The 21,069-nt window shown below is 53.6% G+C and overlaps 1 protein-coding gene across 6 annotated transcripts in view; it reads left to right on the plus strand.

Moving 5' to 3' along the window:
* Positions 1-21,069, plus strand: part of CERS4 (ceramide synthase 4) — a 32,546-nt gene that overhangs the window by 2,236 nt on the left and 9,241 nt on the right. Inside the window, exon 1 of one of the 6 annotated variants that reach the window (XM_072721577.1) lies at positions 5,680-5,804. The exons of 3 other annotated variants lie outside the window; for them this stretch is intronic. The gene's annotated coding sequence lies outside the window, so the exon portion shown is untranslated. Of the gene's footprint in view, positions 1-5,679; positions 5,805-6,548; positions 6,662-21,069 lie in introns of those variants that run through there. 2 more of the 6 variants (XM_072721576.1, XM_072721578.1) reach the window with 2 other exon arrangements.

The following is a 21,069-nucleotide window of genomic DNA, read 5'->3' on the forward strand; positions in this document are numbered from 1 at the left end:
GATCAGTAGTACCTATGCCTAGGAGTGGTGTTCTGATCAAAGGAAGCCTTGGCTAGGAAAGGGCTTGGCTGATCCCAGCCTGCTGCCCAAGGGAATGGGGATGGGGGAGGACGCCAGAGCCAGGGGGAGTTCACAGCGTGATGAGCCCCCATTTCCAGCTCTGAGAAATGGGAGCGCTGCGTAACCGTGCCCACCTCCAGACCCAGGGCCTTCTGCAGATTGAGTGAGTCAGGCGTGTAAAGTGTTTAGTTGGCCCAGTGCCTGGCTTGGAGCGATCGCTGCGCTCAGGAGCCACTGGGCTCCTTAGTTGGCAGGGGGGAGCAGGAACGGGCCTCCCACCCCCCTTGGGATGCCCATGGGAAAGCAGGTGCCTGGGGACAGGCTCCTCTGTTATCTGGGCACTGCGGGCTGCCCTCTCTCCGGCTGTCTGGAGGCTGCCTCTGACCTGTCCTGCCTGTTGGGAGTTCGGTGCCCTCAGGCTAGTGACTTCACCTCCTTCTTGCTTCAGTTTCTTCACCTGTAAAATGGGACTAATAGCAGTCATCACCTCAGAGGTGAGCACAGCGCCCAGATGCTAATAAGCACCTGGTGAAACAACAGATGCCTGGATGTCTGGGGGGAGGGAGCCCAGGGGAGCAGCCTGATTTACCCTGGGGCCCTCCCCAGGGAAGGCTTCTTGGAGGAGGTGATCATTGGTGGGTTAACAAGGATGATGAAGAGTTAACAGGGTGGAGAGAGCAGTGCTCAGAGAGGTGGAGGGAGAGGTGGAGGGGAGGATCCGCAGGGTGCAGGAGCTAAGTAAGAGACCAGCCTGGATGGAGGTGGGGATGAGGGAGGAATGCATGGACCCTGGAGAGATTTGAAGGGGGGTTGGTGGAGCAACCACCCACTGGGGGAGCAGGTTCAGGTGCAAGCCGGCCATGTGTCCAGCATCTGGAAGTTGGGACGCTGCTAGACCCCCAGGTGAAGGCGAGGTGCAGGGTGGGCTTGGAAGAAGCAAGTTGGGGGCTTGGGAGACATCCCCACCTGGGGGGATTGAGCAGAGAGAGGGCAGAGGGAAACAGGGTCGGTGGCAAGCCAGAAGCCAGGGGGAAATGGTCAGCTCTGCTGAGTTTCTGAATCCTCTGCTTGAATAATTCAGTGGTAGGGATCTTACTCCCTTACGTGGCTGTCTTTCCCACCCCCGCCCCACCCCAAGCCATTCAGAATGGACTCTTCTTTGCCACACTTGAATAGGCTCTGATCAGAGCAGTATAAAGGAGGCCTTTCCCCTCCTTCGATCTCGGCTTCATACCTTTGTTAATATGAGACCATCATACCAGTTCCCCGCAATGAATGGGCAGGACCTCAGCTCTCTCCCCACCCCATCGTGGGGTCCCAACCCCATATTTTGCCCCAGGATCCCATGACTGTGTATCTGAGGAGAGGCCAAGCCCCTGCCTGGAGAACCCCTCTATCCTGTGCTTGTCGCCCCCCGTCCCCCGCCCGTGTCTGTTATGTACTTATCCAGCACATACTTATGAAGTGCCTGCAGTGGGAGGCATCTGGGCTGGGCGGTGAACGAAAGGAAGCTCCCCTGCTGCCCACTACAAAACGGAGCTGGTGTTCGGGGAGTCGGGCCATGGGTGTGCAACCCAAAGGATGAGAGGAGCGTTCCAAGCAGAGAGGCACCAGCATGTGCAAAGGCCGGACCAGGCCTGGCATGTCAGAGGCCAGTGTGGCTGGCTCCGAGGGAGCAAGGGAGACAGAGTGGGCAGAGGGGCAGCCGCAGAGAGCGAAGGTTCTCAGGGTCCCTCAGTCCAACAACAGCAGCCCCCAGGAGCCTCCTTGGTTGGAGGGTAAGAGGTTGTTGGGTCTCTTGCAGTTGGCAGGGTACTTGGTCCCCTGTGCACGGGTTGCTCCTGGAACCCTGATGGCCGAGGAGGCTGGCAGGAGGAAGGAAGAGAATCCACCCCTCTTCCCGGTGGGCAAGCCTTCCTGCATGTGATGGGGCTCAGCTGACCTGGAAGACTTCCCGGAGGAAGTGAAGTAGCCGGGAGACGGCACAGATAGGGGGTGTGGAGGCAGGGAGGAGGCAGGGGGGGGCGGTGAGCAGTGGCAGTGACCGGGCGGGCAGGTCAGGCAGGGCACAGAGCTGGGTGTGAGCAGGATACACTGAGAGAGGGAACCCAGATCCGGGAGGGCAGGCAGCAGAAACCGAAGCAGGTTGTATTTTGAGGATGGTCCCGCCATCAGCCTGCCGTCACTCCCTTTGCAGGCGGAGGAGAAAGAACTCGGCCCCCCTTCCCTTAGTGCATGGGGACAGGGGCCCGGTCCCCTGGGTCTGGTCACCCCTCCCACCCCCACCACTTACCCAGGCCTGCCCCACATCTCAGCAGCTTCAGAGGCTTTAACGAGGGGATTCGGACCCTTGGACTCGAACGTCGATTGGTGGTCCTGCTGCGCCAGGACCCTGTGGCCGCAGCTGGCCTCCCCACCCCCATCCCTCTCCACACTGGGGGTGGTTGCGTCCGAGGGCAGCTCCTTTTGGCCCTGGCTCCTGTAGGACAGTGATCCTGGCAGGTGCCGGGGAGCTACAGCTGGAGCGAGTGAGTCTAACTAAACTCTTTGGAGATGGCAGGGGACAAGGACAGGGACTGAAGGGGAACGTGGGCAGGACAAGCTCTGGAAACGGCTACCTCTGGATCTCATTTCTCCATCTGAGAGGTTGGTTGGGGTGACCCTAATATAAGGCGGTCGCCTCCCTGCCCTCGCCTCTTCCCACAGGCCCCTCTGTTCCAGCCCCGCAGGCTTTGTCCCCGTAACATGAAGCTACTGAACATGGCCCGGCCTCAGGGCCTTTGCACGATCTGTTCCCTTTGCCTGGAAAGCTCTATGCCCATGGAGTCCTCATCCCTTTTCTCAGCCATCACCTTCTTAAGGAGACCATCCTGACCTTCCTCTTTAAAATTGCAGCTCCCGCTGCCCGATTCCTGATCTCTTTGCCCTGCCCTAGGTTTCTCTCCGCTACTCAGCATAATGAAATAAATTAATAAAATGTAGAGTATTTGCTGCCCCCAACCCTCCCCCTTTGCAGGACCACAGCTCCACGAGGGCTGGAATCCTCACCAGTCTGTCCCCTGCTAGGACCCCAGCACCTGGCACACGATAAATAAACGTTTGTGTGGTGATGACAAGGTGGCAGCCTTTGGAGACAGGCTCACATTTGAATACCAGCCCTCTGCCTCCTGCTCTGTGCCCTTGGGTGATCCTGTGCCTCGGTTGCAAAATGCGGATCACAGAAGCACCTGGCACTGGACGCCCGCTGGAGCTTCCTGGGGAACCTCCCCAAAGCCTGGAAGCAGTTGGTGGCAATTTCGACTTTGGGTCAGGACATTTAGAACTTTCCCACGTGTTCCTAGGATTTCCCACAAACATGTTGAGCATAAGGGAGGCCAGAGCCTCTCTAAGGAGATCACTTCTTTCCCCTCTTCATAGATTTCGAATCTTTCGCTTTTGAATAAAAATAAAACTAGGGGGGAGACGCCTGGGTGGCTCAGTGGTTGGGCATCTCCCTTCGGCTCAGGTCATGATCCCAGGGTCCTGGGATCGAGTCCTGTATCTGGCTCCCCCACAGGGAGCCTGCTTCTCCCTCTGCCTGTGTCTCTGCCTCTCTCTGTGTCTCTCATGAATAAATAAATAAAATCTTAAAAAAAAAATTTTTTTTTGATAGACCCTTATCCTGGGAAAATGCCTTGACCCTTTAGGATGTGTGTTTCCAGTACTGTTTTCCAGATGGCTCGTGCCTAACAATAAAGTACAGTTGCTCCTCCGCTGCCAGGTCACGTTTCCACGGGCACTAGGAGTCGAGAGGTTTCCCCGGGTCTGCAGATTGGGGCGCTTCTCGGGGCGGGGGGGAGGGTGTCAGGCTGTACCCATGACTGCATGGGAACATGCTTCCCCTCATGTAGTTCTCACTGGCAAAGGACTGATTTTGAATTTTGAAGCTTGTGACCATTTTCATGCAAGGAAATGTACATGACTCCACAGAAAGACTGAAATTTGTGGAATAGGATGTGTTCGTACAAACCTAAGAGCCTGTAGGACGAGCTCAGGGAACAAAATCTCTTAGGCGCCTGAGTTACCGGTCCTACTTTCTCAGTGAAGTTGGCTGTTAGGGTGAAGGATTTTCTTTTTTTTTTTTTTTTTAAGATTTTATTTATTTATTTATGAGAGACACAGAGAGAGCCAGAGGCACAGGCAGAGGGAGAAGCAGACTCCCTATGGAGGAGCCGGATGCAGGACTCGATCCCGGGACCCCAGGATCATGGCCTGAGCCAAAGGTAGATGCTGAACCTGCTGAACGGCTGAGCCACTCAGCTGTCCCAGGGTGGAAGATTTTCAAAGCACTTTCCGGGGGCGTGGGGGGCGGGCAGGTACAGCTGGCGCCGTGGCGCTTGCATTGATGAAACGTCAAAGATGCTTGCAGTAACTTCTGGATTGAGACAGGAGCAAGCCAGAGGGCAGGAGCTGCTCACCTGTTTCAACGTGTTCCAACCTTGAACAGTAATCACCCAGAGTGAGCACAACCAATTCGACTTCTGGAAATAGGTGAAGAGGTCGCGCCTTGGGACCTTGGGAAATCCAAGTACATAAGTCACTTGCACACAAGCATTGCTCAAATACTGCCTGCCGGTCCGATCGGGCACCGACTGTTTAGAAACCATTACGACGTGGACCTTTGCAGCCACTGGCTCTCCTTTAGAGTCGTTCATGTCGCCCAGGACGCGGAGCCTGGATGCTTCTATTATTACTGAGGCATCACCCTCTGTAAATTTTAGCAGCATCCTTGTTTGTCGCCTGCTAAGTCACTCTTCGTTGCCTTACCTGTGCTGTTGTAACTTGGCTCTTCCGAGGAGGCAATTTTGACACTGAGGCCTGAGCTGGAGCTGACAGTGGACAGAGGCAGGAATCGGATCCTGAGGACTGTCCTCCCAGAACCCCCACACACACCCTGTTCGTTGGGGGAGATAGATCAATAACCCCCTGGGCAGTTATAAGGCAAAATAAAGTGAACCCGATGGAGGGCCCATGATGCAGCCTGGAAGTCTTGAAGGCTTCCTGGAAGCAGCAACAGGGCACGCTGCTTACTTTGAAGGGTGGGAGGAATGGTGAATAGTGACTCAGGCCGAGGGGACATCCGGGTATTGCATGAGAGTGATGTTTCTGAAATTTGACCAGATCCTGGGAATCTGGCCACGGACCCTGGCTGAGAACCACGGGTGGGGGTGGGTGGTGTCTGCAGGAGGTCCCCAGGGGGGACGGGACGGGGGAGGGAGAGGCTTGTACTTTGAGCTGTGTGCTGCTGAGGGCTGGGTGGGGAAGAGCAGCGGCCTGCACGCCCCAGCATGCCCTCCATCCCCCACCCCTGCCTTGTCCTCCATCGGTGAGCAGCCCTGCATCTGGGCGCATCCCCTCTGAGCCCTCAACGGTCATCTAAGAGGAAGTGCAGCTTGGCCTCTAGTTACGCAAACACCTCTGGTCCTTAAAGGGCCCATGGGCAGCCTGGCATTCCGGCGGGGACCCCTCTCTGCCCCACCCCGTGGGGCTTGGAAGCCCAGCCCTGCACCCAGAGGACATGCCCTGCTCGGGCTCCCCACCCTTCCTAGGCAGGCAGACAGGGTGGTGATGATTTCACAGGAGGTGCTGCCGGCCTGAGACCACCCAGCAGGAGCAGCAGATCTGCACAGGCATGTGGGCTCTGAAGTTCACGGTTCGCCCCCAGGTGACCTGGAACCCGGACAAGTGTGTGAGCTCACATTCAGGTGCGAGACAGTCGGGGCAGGGAGGCAGTGCCTGGGGGTGCTGGGGCTCCAGAGGCCTCGAGGCCCTGCCCCTCCCCATCATCACCCCGTTGTGCACTCAGAAGGCATCTTCTCTGAGTCCTGCGCCTGGAATTTGCCTGAAACAGCTCTTGTCCCCTCCCACCGCTGGGTTGTGTGTCCCCACATTCCTGCCCAGGGGGGTGGTTGCCCACCCCAACATCCTCGACCCCCCACTCTTTGAAGACGTCCCTACCGAGTCCTGTCCCAGCCCCTGTCACGTCCCACATGTCAGCTGTTGAGGGTCTCTTGGGCAGCACTTCCCTCGCCTGTGAAACCCCAAGGACAGCCCGCTTGCAAGGAGGGGGTCACAGGCTCGCTCCCTTGGGGCGACCTCGAGCCCGAGCCTCCCACGCTGCCCCTGTATCACTGAGGGCCAGGTGACAGGCACTCGCCACCCTCCGCTTGAACGAGGAGAGCCAGGACCCGGACTGGCAGCCTCACCAGTGTCAAGCACTGGCCAGGACTCAATGTCTTGTTTTCGTTGTCTCTGTCTCATGGCCACTTGTCTGCATGTGACACTGATGCTGGCTTTCTCAGCAGGGGAGGGAGGCAAAGTTTCTTCTGAAAATAAATGTACTGAAAAACAAAGTGAGCCTTTTGAAGGAGATTGGCGAGTGCATAATGCACAGATGGGAGCGGGCTGGGGCCCAAGCATGACAGGGCTGTGGGAAGGACGGAGGGGAGGGCCCCCCAGTCCAGCCCAGGGACGCTGGGCAGGGCTTCCTGGTGGACGAGTCTGAGAGCAGAGTCGTGAAGAAGCAGAAGGCATTTGGCAGGCAGCAAGGAGGGCATTACTGGTAAGGGGAACGGCACGTGCAAAGGCCCAGAGGTGTGCCTAGGTGCACAGTGCTGGGGGCAGGAGCATTTGCGGCATTTCAGGCCAAATTAGAAGGGCGGCCTAGGCAAAACCCAGAGGCAGGGAGCCCAGGGAGGAGGCCCCATTACTACATGAGAGAGGAGGGCGTAGCTGTGGGACGTGAGTGGGAAGGGACCCACTCGATGGTCACATGGCAGACAGATGCCGTTGCAGGACCAGAGGAGGGGCCCAGAGGCCAGGCTGTGTGAATCTGGGATGACTCCCAGAGTCCTGTCCCCAAAGACTGGGTGGAAGGTGGGACGTTGGCCAAGAATCCTGGGGAGGAAGAGCACACACTGGGGTGGAGGATCGTGGTGCGCGCCTGGGCAAGGAGCAGTCAGGTGCTCTTGGCCTAGCAGGTTTGTTGGGGGAGAGACCTGGGAGCCCCGGGAATCAGAAACCCACAGTGCGCCTGTGCTGATCGCCGCTCCCCAGTGAGTGCAATGTCCAGGGACAGCAGATGACCGTGGGGGCCCAGGACTGGATTTGGGGCCAAAGGGGAGGCAAGGCAGCGTGGATTAGAGACAGAAGAGCAGAGAGGAGGGGAGCCAGGATGCCACAGTGCTTGGAAGGAGGGGCAGACGGAGGGTCCCATACACAGTGGGAGGTCGTGAACATATAGATCGGCCACTGCGATTGGCCAAGGACGTGGTTGGGGGGGGGGGTCCCTGGGGCCCTAGGCAGAGTCCAAAGTAGAGAGGTGGAGATGGCGTAGAGTGCGGGCCCAGGGGCAGATTCTGCTTTCCAAGAAAGCCAGGGCTGCTGCTGACGAGCTAAGGTCCCGTGCGCCCTCGCCCGTCTGGAACACCCAGTGATAGAGAGCAGGGTTCAGGTGCCAGCTGTGTGACCCTGGGTAGATGACTCAGGGTCCCTGAGACTCAGCCACGAAAAAGGGATGCTGGGGCTTTTTCGTGCCACTGGTGACTGAGCCACTGGGTGGCTCAGTCGGTTAAGCTTCTGACACTTGATTTGGGCTCAGGTCACGATCTCAGGGTCGTGATCACAAGCCCCGCACCAGCCTCCACACTGGGCATGGAGCCTGCTGAAGATTCTCTCCCTCTCCATCTGTCCCCGCCTCTCCCTGCCACCACTATGCACACACTCTCTCAGTAAAAAAAAAAAAAAAAAAAAAAAGGAAATATGGATGTTGACAGCATTTCCATGATAGAAGGGCAGAGCACCTGGCACAGAGCCTGCCCTGGGCAAACTTGTATTGGTAACACCTGGCATGGTACCAGCATCGCATGTATGTTGGGCAGTCCCTGGTATGGGTATGGGCAAGGCCTGCTGTCCCGGAAAGCAGCCCTGTCTGCACCTGTGTCCATGTACGCTGTCACCAGGGAGTGGCAGAGGGGCCCAGTGGCCAGCTGTGGGAGAAGTCGAGCAGATGTTAGACCAGGTTGGGTGGAGAAGGGGTGCCAGCAGAGTACAACCTGGAACCCACGGTTCCCTCCACTGGGTGGGTAGTGGCAGGGGCTGAGCTTGATTGGGAATTGGTTTCTTAATGATGAGCTAGGGTGGGGAGCTCCTTGACAGCTAGAAATGCCCCCCTCTAAGCCCATATCTCCTCTGCCAACCACCCACCCCTTCAGTGGAAACCTTTATTTTCCTTTTGTGCTAATATGATTTTCTATTTAAAAAGTCACCTTTAGGGGCGCCTGAGTGGCTTGGTCCGGTAAGTGTCTGCCTTTGGCTCAAATCAGGATCCCAGGGTCCTGGGATCAAGCCCCGGGTCGGGCTCCCAGCTCAGCAGAGAGTCTACTTCTCCATCTGCCTGTCCCCCAGCTCATGCTCTCTCCCACTCTCTCTCAAATAGATAAATTAAAAAAAAAATAAAATAAAAAGTCACCTTAAATATATATACTCATTAGAATCTTCTTCAGCCTTAAAAGGAAGGCCATTCTGATAACCTGCTACAACATGAGGACATTATGCTCAGTGACAGACACCAGCCACAGTAGGATAAATACTATATTAAAAACAGAAAGAAAGAAAAAAAAAGCAGCAGAGTAGAGGTTACCAGGGGTCCTGGGTGGAGGAGTAGGGAGTTAGCTTTTTATAGGAACAGAGTTTTGGGACACCTGGGTGGCTCAGTGCTTGAGCATCTGCTTTTGGCTCAGGGTGGGATCCCAGGGTGCTGGGATCGAGTCCCGCATCAGGCTCCCCCCTGCCCCTCCCTCTGCCTATGTCTCTGCCTCTCTCTCTCTCTCTCTGTATCTTATAAATAAATAAATAAAATCTTAAAAAAAAAAAACAGGAACAGAGTTTCAGTTTTGAAGATGAAAAAGTGGATGGTGGTGATGGTTGCCCAACAATATGACTATAGTTAGTACCACTGAGCTGTACACTTAAAAATAATTAAGACAATATATTTATATGTATTTGACCACAATTAAAAAATTTAAGTCCCTGTGAAACATTCCTCGTAAAAATCAGTGAATCACAAAACAAATAGACCAGCTCCTTCCTCCCCCAACTTCCTGATATAATAACTCTCCTGAGCACAACTGTATCTTTATGGCCAATTTCCGTGAGTTTTCTTGGATATATGTAGACGTGGGAGAAACTACAGTCTTTTTGTATTACTTTAAATATTCTTCCTGCCCCAATCTTGTTTCTTTCTCCTTTGGGGACTCAAATTACATGCCTGTTAGATCTTCTGATAACAACCCAAAGGTTACTGAGACTGTGCACTTTTTTTTTTTTTTTGGCCCAATTGTGGTAAAACATACAACACATAAAATTCAGCATTTTAGCCATTTTGAAGTGTGCAACTTAGTAGCTCTGAGTACATTCACAGTGTTGTGCAAATATCACCACTGTCTATTTCCAGATGGTACTTTTTTTTTTTTAAGGTTTTATTTTTAAATAATTTCTATACCCAGCTTGGGGCTGGAACTTGCAACCCTGAGATCAAGAGTCACAGGCTCTACCGGCTGGGCCAGCCAGGTACCCCAAAGGCAATTTATTTATTTTTTTCTTTTTTTTAATAATCTCTACACCCATCATGGGATTCAAACTCACAACCAGATCAAGAATTGCAGGCTTTTCTGTCTGAGCCAGCTGGGCATCCCCCAGATGGCACATCTTTTTTTTTTTTTTTTTTTTAAAGATTTTATTTGTTTATTCATGACAGAGAGAGAGAGAGACAGAGAGAGAGAGAGACAGAGAGGCAGAGACAAAGGCAGAAGGAGAAGCAGGCTCCATGCAGGGAGCCCGATGTGGGACTCGATCCCAGATCTCCAGGGTCACACCCCAGGCTGAAGGTGGCGCTAAACCGCTGGGCCACCAGGGCTGCCCCCAGATGGCACATCTTTATTCAACCTTTGTTTTTTCTTATTCTTCAATTGGAGTGTTTACTAGTATCTAAGATAGCTTTAAATTTGTTGACTCTTTCATCATCTTCAGTCGCTATCAAGCCCACATATGACTTTGTAATTGCAGGCATTATATTTTTCAGTTTTAGAGTTTACATTTGGTTTGTTTTTCTGCTTTTCTGCTGAGGTTTCTTATTTGTTCGTTCGATAGAAGCTTTTTTTTTTTTTTTCTTTTTCCCCTTCACATCCTTGAATAGACTGTAATACCTGCTTCAAAGTCCATAGCTGCTCTTTCCAACATCTGGGTCGCCTCATCTGGGTCACCTCACAGGCTAGTCCCCATTAATTTCCTTCTGTCTTGAGTATGGGTCATGTGGTCTTGTTTCTCCGAAGATCAAGTAATTTGAGGTTGTATTCTGGACATTGTCAAGATGTATCGTGGAGACTCTGGATTCTGTTGTATTCCTCTGCAGAGCACTGATTTTTTTTAAAAGATTTTATTTATTTGAGAGAGAGAGAACACGAGCAGGGGGAGGGGCAGAGGTAGAGGGGGAAGTAGACTCCCCATTGAGCAGGGAGCTGGATGTGGGGCTCAAAACCAGGACTTCAGGATCATAACCTGAGCTGAAGGTAGGTGGTTAACCAACAGCCAGGCAGGTGCCTCTGATATTATTATTATTATTATTATTATTATTATTATTATTATTGGTGAGAGACACAGAGAGAGAGAGGCAGAGACACAGGCAGAGGGAGAAGCAGGCTCCATGCAGGGAACCCGACATAGGACTCAATCCGGAAACTCCAGGATCACACCCTGGGCTGAAGGTGGCACTAAACCACTCAGCCACCGAGGCTGCCCTGATTGATTTCTTTCTTTTTTTTTTTTTAATCAGGTAACTGAAAATAAATAAATAAATAAATAAATAAATAAATAAATAAATAAATCAGGTAATTGACCTGTCTAGATTCAAGTTCCAAAGTCTGCTTTCCTCGTGGTGGGTGGCAGGTGAAATCTCTCTTCCTTTCTTTTCGCCTTAGCTGGGCTGGTTGGAGTCCACCCTGCTCACGCATGGTTCAGGGCTGAACAAGAGATATACACAGAGTTTTTGTGTAGAATTTGGAACTTCCTTTTTCTGGCTCTCTCCTTTCCTCCATGTCCTGTCCCATTCTTGAACGATTGTGATCTCTCTGGTCTCTTCTCATTTTTCAAGCCAGTTTCTATTTCCAGCAAAGAGCAGTACAAATGGGAAGCCCATCCTGTATTGCTCCGTTATGCCAGGTATATAGACTCCCCTCCAACTACTGCCTATTTGGGGTCGCTCTAGACCCCAGAGCAGTACTGCCCAGTAGAATTTTCCACAAGGATGGACATGTTCCCTATCTGTGCTACTCTGGTGGCTACAAGCCACGTGTGGCCGTTGAGTAGAGAAATTTTGCCGTGTGCAACTGAGGAATTGAATCTGGTATTGTATTTCAGTTCAGTTCATTGCAGTGGAAATAGCCGCATGCTGCTGGTGGCTACCATGTGGGACATCACAGCACTGGGGCTTTCAGGTAGTTGTGTTTATGTCGTCCCCAGTTTCTGGTTGCCTCTGAGGGGGCTGGTGTGACGGGGCTGACCCTGCCTTCAGCGGAAGCTGAGCTCTCCTGGTGGTTTTCCATTGCGTAAATGACTATGAGGCCATTAGTGGCTCCTGCATTTGCTTTTATTTTTTTTAACTCTTTGGTTACCACACTGGCCCGCCCACCCAAGTCAATAAGCATAATATTTCCATCTCTTTTCTCCCCTTTGGTAATATTTTAAAAAGTTGATTAATTTTAGAGAGAGGGAAAAAGAGCATGAGCTGGAGAGGTAGAGGGAGAGTGAGAAAGGATCACAAGCAGACTCCAAGGCTGCAGAGCCCCATGGGGGGGCTCGATGTCACGACACCAAGACCTGAAACCAAGAGTCAGTTGCTTAACTGACTGTGCCACCCTTTGGTAATTTTTAAATTAAAAAAAAAAAAACTGAAAAAAATAAAATAAAAAAACTAGGAGTACCTGGGTGGCTCAGTCGGTTAAGCGTCTGACTTTTGATGTCAGCTCAGGTCATGAGCTCAGGGTCATGACAATGAGTCCAGCGCTGGACTCCACGCTCAGCATGGAGCCTGCTTAGGATCTCTTTCCCTCTTCCTCTGGCCCCCCTCCTCCCCCCCGTTAAAAAAAATCTGTCGTAAAATACACGTAACCTAAAACTTACCATCTTGACCATTTTTAAGTGCACAGTTCGGTATTGATATATTCCCATTGTTGTGCATCTGCTTCCAGAAGTTTCTGGGCTGCCCAAACTGAGACTCTGTCCCCAGGCAGCACAGACTCCTCCTCCACCTCCCCCCACCCCCAGCACCCACCATCTACTTCCTGTCTCTATGGACGGGGCTCCGCTAGGGACCTCCCGGGAGCCGACTCTGACTCCTACAGTGCAGGACTAGCTTCCTCAACTGGACGTCCTGTCCTCAGGGCCCATCGTGGTGTAGCTCCCTCTGCCTTTCAGACTGGCATGTGAGATTTGGTCGTATGGAGTCCTGAGCCTTCTGATCCCCAACTGTTGGACATCGAGATGGATGGACTCTTTTTTTTTTTTTTTTTTCTTTTTTGATGGATGGACTCTGAAAGGGAAATTCAGGGAGGAGTGGCCGTGTTCATTATCTAGGTTGCGGTGACGATTTCACACGAATGGACATATGTGGGAACACATCGAATCAGGCACTTTAGACGTGCTGTTTCTTATATGTCCAGGAGACCTCCGCGGAGCTGTATTTTTGTTTTTAGTGTAATAGCCCTAGTGGGCTCCCCTCATCCCCCACCTGTATGCTTGATCAGCCCCTGTGCAGGTAATAGTCAGATCCTGCTGCCCGCCCCGCCCCGCCCCTGCTTGCCTTTGGGACTGACAACTGCTCACTTCCCCTTCAAACTCCAAGACACCCGATCCTCTCTCCTTTCTTGGTCCTTGACACCTCCCTGGTTGACACACCCCTCCGAAACATGCTCCCAGACTAGGTGATGCTGGGGACCCAGAGGGCTCTCCCTGGTTCTCCCTGTCCCTCCCTGTCCAGGGGGGCACTCAGAGCCAGCAAGCTCGCTAAGATCCGGGCTGAAGAAAGACCTAGGGTTGGGGTGTGGGGAAGCAGACCAGGCTGGGGAGGGGGCTCTGCTGGGTGCAGGAAAGGCGGAGCATGTGTCTTAAGGAGGAAGTGGAATCTGACCCAGGCCTTGAGAGACCAGTAGAAGTGGACTCACAGAAGCAGGTGGAGGCATTTCAGGCAGAAGACACGGCGGGTGCGGGGTCCCGGAGGCTGGTCCGATGGGGGAGGCTCCCACGCATCCCAGTGCATCCCAGCGTCTGGATGTGGGATGGTGCAGGGGCCCGGTGGGGCTGCAGGAGGGAGCAGATTCTTTGGGGGGCCCAAGGCAGCTGCAGAATGCTCCTCATGGCCCCACTGGTGGGTGTTCTATTTGGGGGGTGGTGGCACTGACAGGGGTGATTCTGAGAAGGTGTAGCCCAGTGGGGTTTGGGGGGCTTGCTGTGCTAAAGAGCACGGCCAGTGGGCTGGAGATACTGGGGAACCTGGTCCAGCTCACCTAAGCCCCCGAGTCTGCCAAGGGGTGTAGATGTGAAGAAATCATGTGCTGAGGGGTGCCTGGGGGGCTCCATCGGTTAAGCCTCCGACTCTTGATTTCGGCTCCAGTCATGATCTCAGGGTCGTGGGATCGAGCCCTGTGTCGGGCTCTGCACTCAGTGTGGAGTCTGTCCCCCTCCCTCAGCTCTTTCCTCCACATGCACAAGCACTATTTCTCTCCCTCTCAAATGAATAAATGAAAATCTTAAAAAAAAAAATCCTGGGCTGAGCCACTAGCTCCCTGAAAGCATAGAGGGGTGGGGTCAGAGCTTGCTCACCGGGTCCTGTGAGCCCTGAGCCCACCGGTGGTCTGGAGCAGCCCCCTCTCTGCCCTGGTGAGCTCCCAGTTCTTGCCGGTTGGATGACCAGGGGCTTCTTGCTCTAAACCTTGGGCTTCTCAGTTCTGAAACAGGGCCACAGGGGATCCACTTTATGGGGATCGAGCTGATGTCGCCTGTTAAGACAGGTGGTTCCTTTTTTTTTTAATATTTTATTTATTTATTCATAGAGATGCAGGGAGAGAGAGAGAGAGGGGCAGAGACATAAGCAGGCTCCATGCAGAAAGCCCGATGCAGGACTCGATCCAGGGTCTCCAGATCACGCCCTGGGCTGCAGGCGGTGCTAAACCACTGCGCCACCGGGGCTGCCCAGGTGGTTCCTTTTTAAGTAGGCTCCACACCCAGCATGGGGCTTGAACTCACAATCCTGAGATCAGGAGTCCCAGGCTCCACCATCTGAGCCGGACTGGAGACCCAGTGGTGGCTTCTTTTAGAACATCTGAAAAAAAAAAAAAAAAAAAAAAAAAGAACATCTGACCTCGGGGATCCCTGGTGGCTCAGCAGTTTGGGGCCCGCCTTCGGCCCAGGGCGTGATCCTGGAGACCCAGGATCGAGTCCCACATCGAGCTCCCTGCATGGAGCCTGCTTCTCCCTCTCCTGTGTCTCTGCCTCAATCTCCCTCTCTCTCTCTCTTTCTCTCTCTTTCTCTGTCTCTCATTAATAAACAAGTAAAATCTTAAAAAAAAAAAAAAAAAAAAAAAAACAGAGTGAGGAGATGGAATAATACACAGGCTACTTTGGTAGTGATCGGAGAAGCTTTCTCCGAAGAGTGAGCTGAGATGTGAATAATGAGATAGAGCTAGGCACAGGGCTATGTAGGGGAACAGCACATGCAAAGGCCCTGGGGCAGGAATGAGCTCGGAGAATTAAGAGACCAGCAAGCAGCCATTGCAGTGAGTTGAGTTGGTGGGGTGTGAGAGGGTTTATCAGCAGAACCAGAGTATGGATGGCAGAGGTAGGTCTATTTTTGTAGGTTTTTTAAGTTATTTTTTTCTAATTAAAAAAAAATTTTAATGACATGTTTATATGTGTTTTTAGAGAGAGAATGGAGAGGGAAAGAGAGAATCTTAAGCAAGCCCCACGCCAAACACGGGGCTTGATCTCACGACCCTGAGATCATGATCTGCCTTAAATCAGGAGTCGTAACCAACTGAGCCACCCAGACGCCCCCAGAAGTGTGCCTGAATATGAGGGGTGGGGGTGTGAGGCAGAGCCCTGGACCCGGGGCCCTCCTTGGGCTCTTCACAGGGAGCAGCAGGGTAGCGTCTCCCAGACCTGCTGCGTCTCTGGCCGTTAGCACCCCGTCGGCCCTCTGCTCAGAGAGGTGCTCGGTGGAGGAGCCACGGCCATCCGGGGCAGACGGTGCAGGGGTGGCTGTGATTATCTACACACACACCCCACTTAGCACATCATGTGTTCCCTGCCTGGGCCTCCAGCCGCAGAAGTCAGGTGACCCCCGGCAGCAGGCCAGGCTGCAGGAGCCCGGAGAGTGTGTGCTTGTGTGTGCGTGCATGCGTGTGTCCCTGTCCGTCCCTGGGCAGCCCAGACATGTGGAGTCTGAATTTATTTCCTTTTTCCTCAACCTCGGGCAAGGCCTGCAACGTCCAGCTAGATTTAAAATAAAACAAACCTCTGTGCACAGCCCTGCTCTGCCGGCAGCGCTGGGTGGCAGCGCTGGGCATTCGGGGAGCAGCAGGGGTCCAGCGCGCTCACTCGGGCCCCTGAGGGGGACAGCGATCCTCTGCTCATCCCCCCTCCCCAGATCAACACAAAGCTCTAATCTCCCTCTCCCGGTCTGAGGGTATTTTTAGCCACTAGGAAGGATTATCAGAGTCTGGCTCCCAGGTGGCAGAGGCAGGGCTGGGCATGGGGCCAGCCAGCCAGGCTTCAAGACACAGTGGCCTCGCAGGGGGACTGGGAGCAGGGCAGGGGTGATGGGGATGTAGGCTCAGGCTCAGGCTGGCTGGGCTGGACCAGCCACTCACACACTTGGGGACTCTCCGAACGACCCCTCGGTGGCCCTGGCCAAGCCCAGCCTGAGTTCATTCGCTACAGCCGAGGTCAGGGAGGTTCTGGGAAGAACCATCCAGAACCTGCTGCGGGCCAGCATCCCTCTTCCCCAGATGCCCCTCCTCCCACCCTGCCCTCCCTGCTGCTGACGACATGTAAGTGGGGTCTGAGTTAGTGCTCAGCACCCCACCCCATGGGGAGAGGGTCATTGTTATCCCACCTACAGATGAGGCACCAGAGGCCCCGGAGCAGCCTGGTCACCTGCCTGAGGCTGCGTGGCTGGTGAGCAGGGAAGGGGGACGCAGGAGTCACAGTTGCGATGCCAGCGTGCGGTGTCGTGAGCTGGCCTGGCCTCCTGGGCCCACCCGGTAGTCGGGAAAAACAGGCGGTGCGCCTGTACCTGTTTTCCAGACGGGGCCGCCAGGGCCCAGGGTGGCAGTGAGCCACAGGAAGCGAGCAGAGGAGCTGGGGGCCTCCAAAGAGCAAAATGAAAATTGAGGAATGGCACCCTGAACCTCCTTCCTTCCCATGGCCTGGGGGGGGGAGTGTGTTGGGGGGTCACATGGGCGTGCAAGGGAAGCTCGGTCCTGGCTGGCCATGAGTGCCTGGTGACAGCCGCACCTGAGCCCCGCCTGTGTGCCAGGCCTCGCCTAGGCGCTCCTTATGCAGGGCCTCTGGCTTGTGAGGGGGACAGGCACCTGTCCCACCAACATGTGGGTGGAGAAAGTGAGGCCCACCTCCACCCCAGGACTGGGAGTCCTGCAGCTGGGACTCGGCCTGTCTGCTGGGCCTCAGACCCCGTTTTCTTCTCACCCCGTAGTGTCTCTTTGTCAAGAGGGTGAGTGGGATCCCTGGGTGGCACAGCGGTTTGGCGCCTGCCTTTGGCCCAGGGCGCGATCCTGGAGACCCGGGATCGAATCCCACATCGGGCTCCTGGTGCATGGAGCCTGTTTCTCCCTCTGCCTGTGTCTCTGCCTCTCTCTCTCTCTCTCTCTGTGTGTGTGACTATCATAAATAAATAAAAATTAAAAAAAAAAAAAAGAGGGTGACTGGCTGGGAAGGGGACAGACAGCTCAGAGAACAGCTTCCAGGGCTGAGATCTCTGCAGTCAAGGTATGTCAGAAAGGGCTGGGCTTGCTTCAGCTGAGGGGACTGGGGTTCCAGGCTGGTCATGCTTCCTTCCTTCTCCACCCCCACCCCCCCAACAGTCTCCACAAAAGACTTCATGACTCACTCCCAACCTCACGGTGAGTGAAGCAGGGCTGGGGGAGTGTGCTTTAAACTAAATCCAAGGTAGTGGCAATCAGGAGGTGCCTCCTGGAGGAGGTGACAAAATGAACTGGGTTTTGAAGAATGCATGGGAGTTTGCCAGACAGCCGAGGAAGGAGTGTGAGCCCTGTGGAGACTGAGCCCTTGCCTGCTGCCCTCACCGTTTAGTGTCCTCAGCACCCAGCACAGGACAATAAATATTGGATACGGGCATTCTGGGCAGAGGGCACACTTGGAGAAGCTGGCTGTGTGAAACCCTACGGTGTGGCGGGAGCAGACGGTGTCAGGCCGTAGATGGTGGGCTTGGAAGCTGTGACATCAGCAGAGGCCCGAGATTGGAAGATGCCGTTGCCCCCGTGTGTTCCCTCCTGTCTCTGAAGCTCATCATGATTTGGAAGTACCACCCTGGAGTTGGAGGGACAAACATGGGCTTGGGGGCCTGGATCCCTGGGGACCTGCTTGGGCTCTGGCTGGCTGGGGGCTTTCCTGGGGCTCCCCGCGTGTTTCCATCTGCGCTGGGCCTGGGGAGGGGGAAGGAAGGTCTGCTGGGTGAGCGGGAGGGCAGCTGAGGAGGAGGCTGGACATGCCCTGCAGTGGGTGGGGCTCTGGTTGGGAGGCGGGAATGCCAGGCTGGGCGTGTGTGTGCACATGGGATCAAGCCATCCTTGCCTGCTAGCGAGGACGGTTTCTCCTAGAGCCATCAACCACCCAGGCGGGAGTCCCTGCTTCCATCTGTCCATTCTCTCTGGGCCATCGGAGCCTTGTGGCTCTAGACGAGCCACGGTCACACACCCTGGACCATTTGTCAAGCTGCTGCCACTGTAGTCACCTCGCTGACTGCCACAGGCCCCACGGCATGGTCTGCGGGCTGCTCTTTCACCCCCACGCTTCCCTGGGCCGTTCCACACATCCCCATGGACCTGCACGTCGGCCACATGCTGGCTCTGAGACTTGGACTCTGGGAATTCTTTTTTTTGTATCTGACTTGTGATAGTGCAATGTAGAATAAGAAATACATTTTTGTCCCTGGTCATGCACAGAGCTCCTGAAACCCTTAGAATTTCCCATGATAAGAGTGACCAAGGTGTCTTTTGTTAGGGCAAGGTGGTGATTTTTGGAAAGGCCCAGCGTCACCCGAGGAAGAGGGCAGGTCAGTCATCAGGGAAAGCAATCATGGATAGGGGGTGGAACCGGTCAGTGCCACCCCCTCCTGCCTCCAGGGAGGGGATAGGGGCTGCAGGTCGACTTCATCATCAGTGATCAATGATTGAATCAAGCTTGCCTTCGTAATGAGCCTCCTTGAAAACCCAAAGGGCAGGGTTCAGAGAGTTTCCTGGTTGGTGCGCGCATGGAAATTTGGGGCAAGTCATACGTGTGGACGTAGCACCCCTCCCCTGCACCTTGCTCTCTACGTCTCTTCCATCGGCTGTTCCTGACCGAGTTGTGTCCTTTTGTAATAAAACTTTGTGATCAGGACGCCTGGGTGGCAACGTGGTTGAGTGTCTTGCCTTTGGCTTATGTCGTGATCCTGGGGTCCTGGGATCAAGTCCCCCATCAGGCTCCCTACAGAGAGCCTACTTCTCTGTGTGTCTCTTATGAATAAATAAATAAAATCTTAAAAAAAAAAGAAAAAAAACTTTATCATCTAGTAAGTGAAATGTTTCTGAGTTCTGTGAGCCACTCCAGCCAAGTACTCAAACCCAAGGAGAGGGTCCTGGGAACCCCTGATTGACACCCAGTTGGTCAGAAACATAGGTGACAACGACTTAATTTGGACACAAGTGGCAGCTGGCCAGTGACAGAGGACTGAGCCCTTAACCTGGGGACTCCCATGCTGTGTCCAGGTAGAATGTCAGAACTGAGTTGAGCTGTAGGACAGCCGGCTGGCATCGTGGGGTCGGGGAGAGGCCCACCCGTGGGAAATGGAATCGGAATTGTAGACTTTAAAAATGCAGACGCAAAAAAAAATAAAATAAAATAAAAATTAAAAAAAATAAAATAAAAAATAAAAATGCAGACGCTTTAAGTTGCAGAGAGAAGGGCCCGCATCATAGATGCATAGCCCAGTGAATTTTCTCAACCAGAATAGCACCTGGATCAGGAGACAGAACATGCCAGCCTCAGGCAACCCCACAGGGCCCCTCTGGTCACTGCCTGTCCCCAGAGCAGCCGCATGTCCGATGTCCAGCAACGTGGTAGGTGGAATTAAGCCTACCCAGGACCCCTAAAGGTGCCCACATCCTAGTCCTGGAGCTTCGTGTGACAAAGAGGAGTAGAGGTTGCTGGTCAGCTGACGTTGAGATGGGGGCTGACCCCAGATTCCCTAGTGTCATCACAAGGGCCTTTATAAGAGGGAGGCAGGAGGTCAGAGAGAGTGATGTTGGCTTTGGAGACAGAAGGCGGGAGTGCAAGTGGCCTCTCGAAGCCAGAAGAGGTAGGAAGGGATCCCCCCCTGGAGCTCCCGAAGGAGCACAGCCCCTCCCAACCTCCCAGCAAGACCCCTTCCAGACTCCGGCCCCCAGAACTGTGAGAGAAGAAAGCTGCATTGTTGTAAGCCCCCGCATGAGTGGGCACGTGCGACAGTGGCCACGGGAAACTAACGCCAGCCTCCTAGGTTGGTCTTGCCTGCTGTTGAACTTTATAAAAATGGAGCCCGATGGGTGTGCTTCTCTCCCTCTGGCTCATATCTTGAGGGTGTTCAGTTCTTGGGGGCTCTGCCTCCAAGATGTTTCTGCAGGGGTGCCTGGCTGGTTCAGTCGGAAGAGCGTGCGGCTCTTGATCTCCAGGTCGGGTCGTGAGTTCGAGCCCCATGCTGGGTGTAGAGAAAATAAATAAATAAATAAATAAATAAATAAATAAATAAATAAATAATCAATCAATCTAACTTACTTAAAAAACAAAGAGTCTCTAGAAATGTGCCCCTCCTCTCCACCCCCTCCCGGGGGAGAGCACCTCCTTGCGGCCTCCAGAAGGCCACTTCCCACGTGGCCGCCAACACCCCACGGCTTGTCTCCTCATCTAAAATAAAACCAAGGGCCACAGAAGCTCCAGACTCCACGAGTGGAAGTGGAAAATGGTACAGCCACCCCCAGAACACAGTCTGGCTGTTGCTTATGAGGTCAAACAGGCAGCCGCTGCCTTGGGATCTAGGAATTCCACTCCTGGGGGTTGACCCAGCGGGTGTGAACGTTCATAACAGCTTTGCTCAAAATCACCCCAAAGGAGAAGCATCCCGATTGCTCATCAACAAGAAGGCAATAACCAATTGTGGTATATTTATACGTATCCATGATTTAATAATAATAATAATAATAATGCAGTAGCAGCAGCTACCGGTAGACCCCATGACGTGAATGAATCTCAGAAACATTACACGGAGTGAAAGTAGCCAGACACAAAGATGGGGTGTGTGATTCCATGTATGTGAACTTCTAGCACAGACCATAAATATGCGGGGGAAACAAAACTCGGAACAGAGGGTACCTTTAGGACGGGGAGATGGAGATTGACCAACAAGGGACACGACAGCTTTGTGGAGGGACGAGAATGTTCGTGGCTGGAGGCTGCATCACGCAGGGACCTGCATTTGTCCGAACTTGGCTGCTGTACCTTTAAGGATTTATGCATTTCGCTCTAGTAAATTTTAGCTTGAAAGGGGAAAAAAGAAAACCCATTAGCAAATATTGAAGCCTAGCTAATGATCTGCATGCTGAAATATTTAGAGGTGATGGGGCTCGATGTCTGCTTTTTTTTTTT

Source organism: Vulpes vulpes, chromosome 9 (genome assembly GCF_048418805.1).
Source record: "Vulpes vulpes isolate BD-2025 chromosome 9, VulVul3, whole genome shotgun sequence".
NCBI lineage: Eukaryota > Metazoa > Chordata > Mammalia > Carnivora > Canidae > Vulpes > Vulpes vulpes.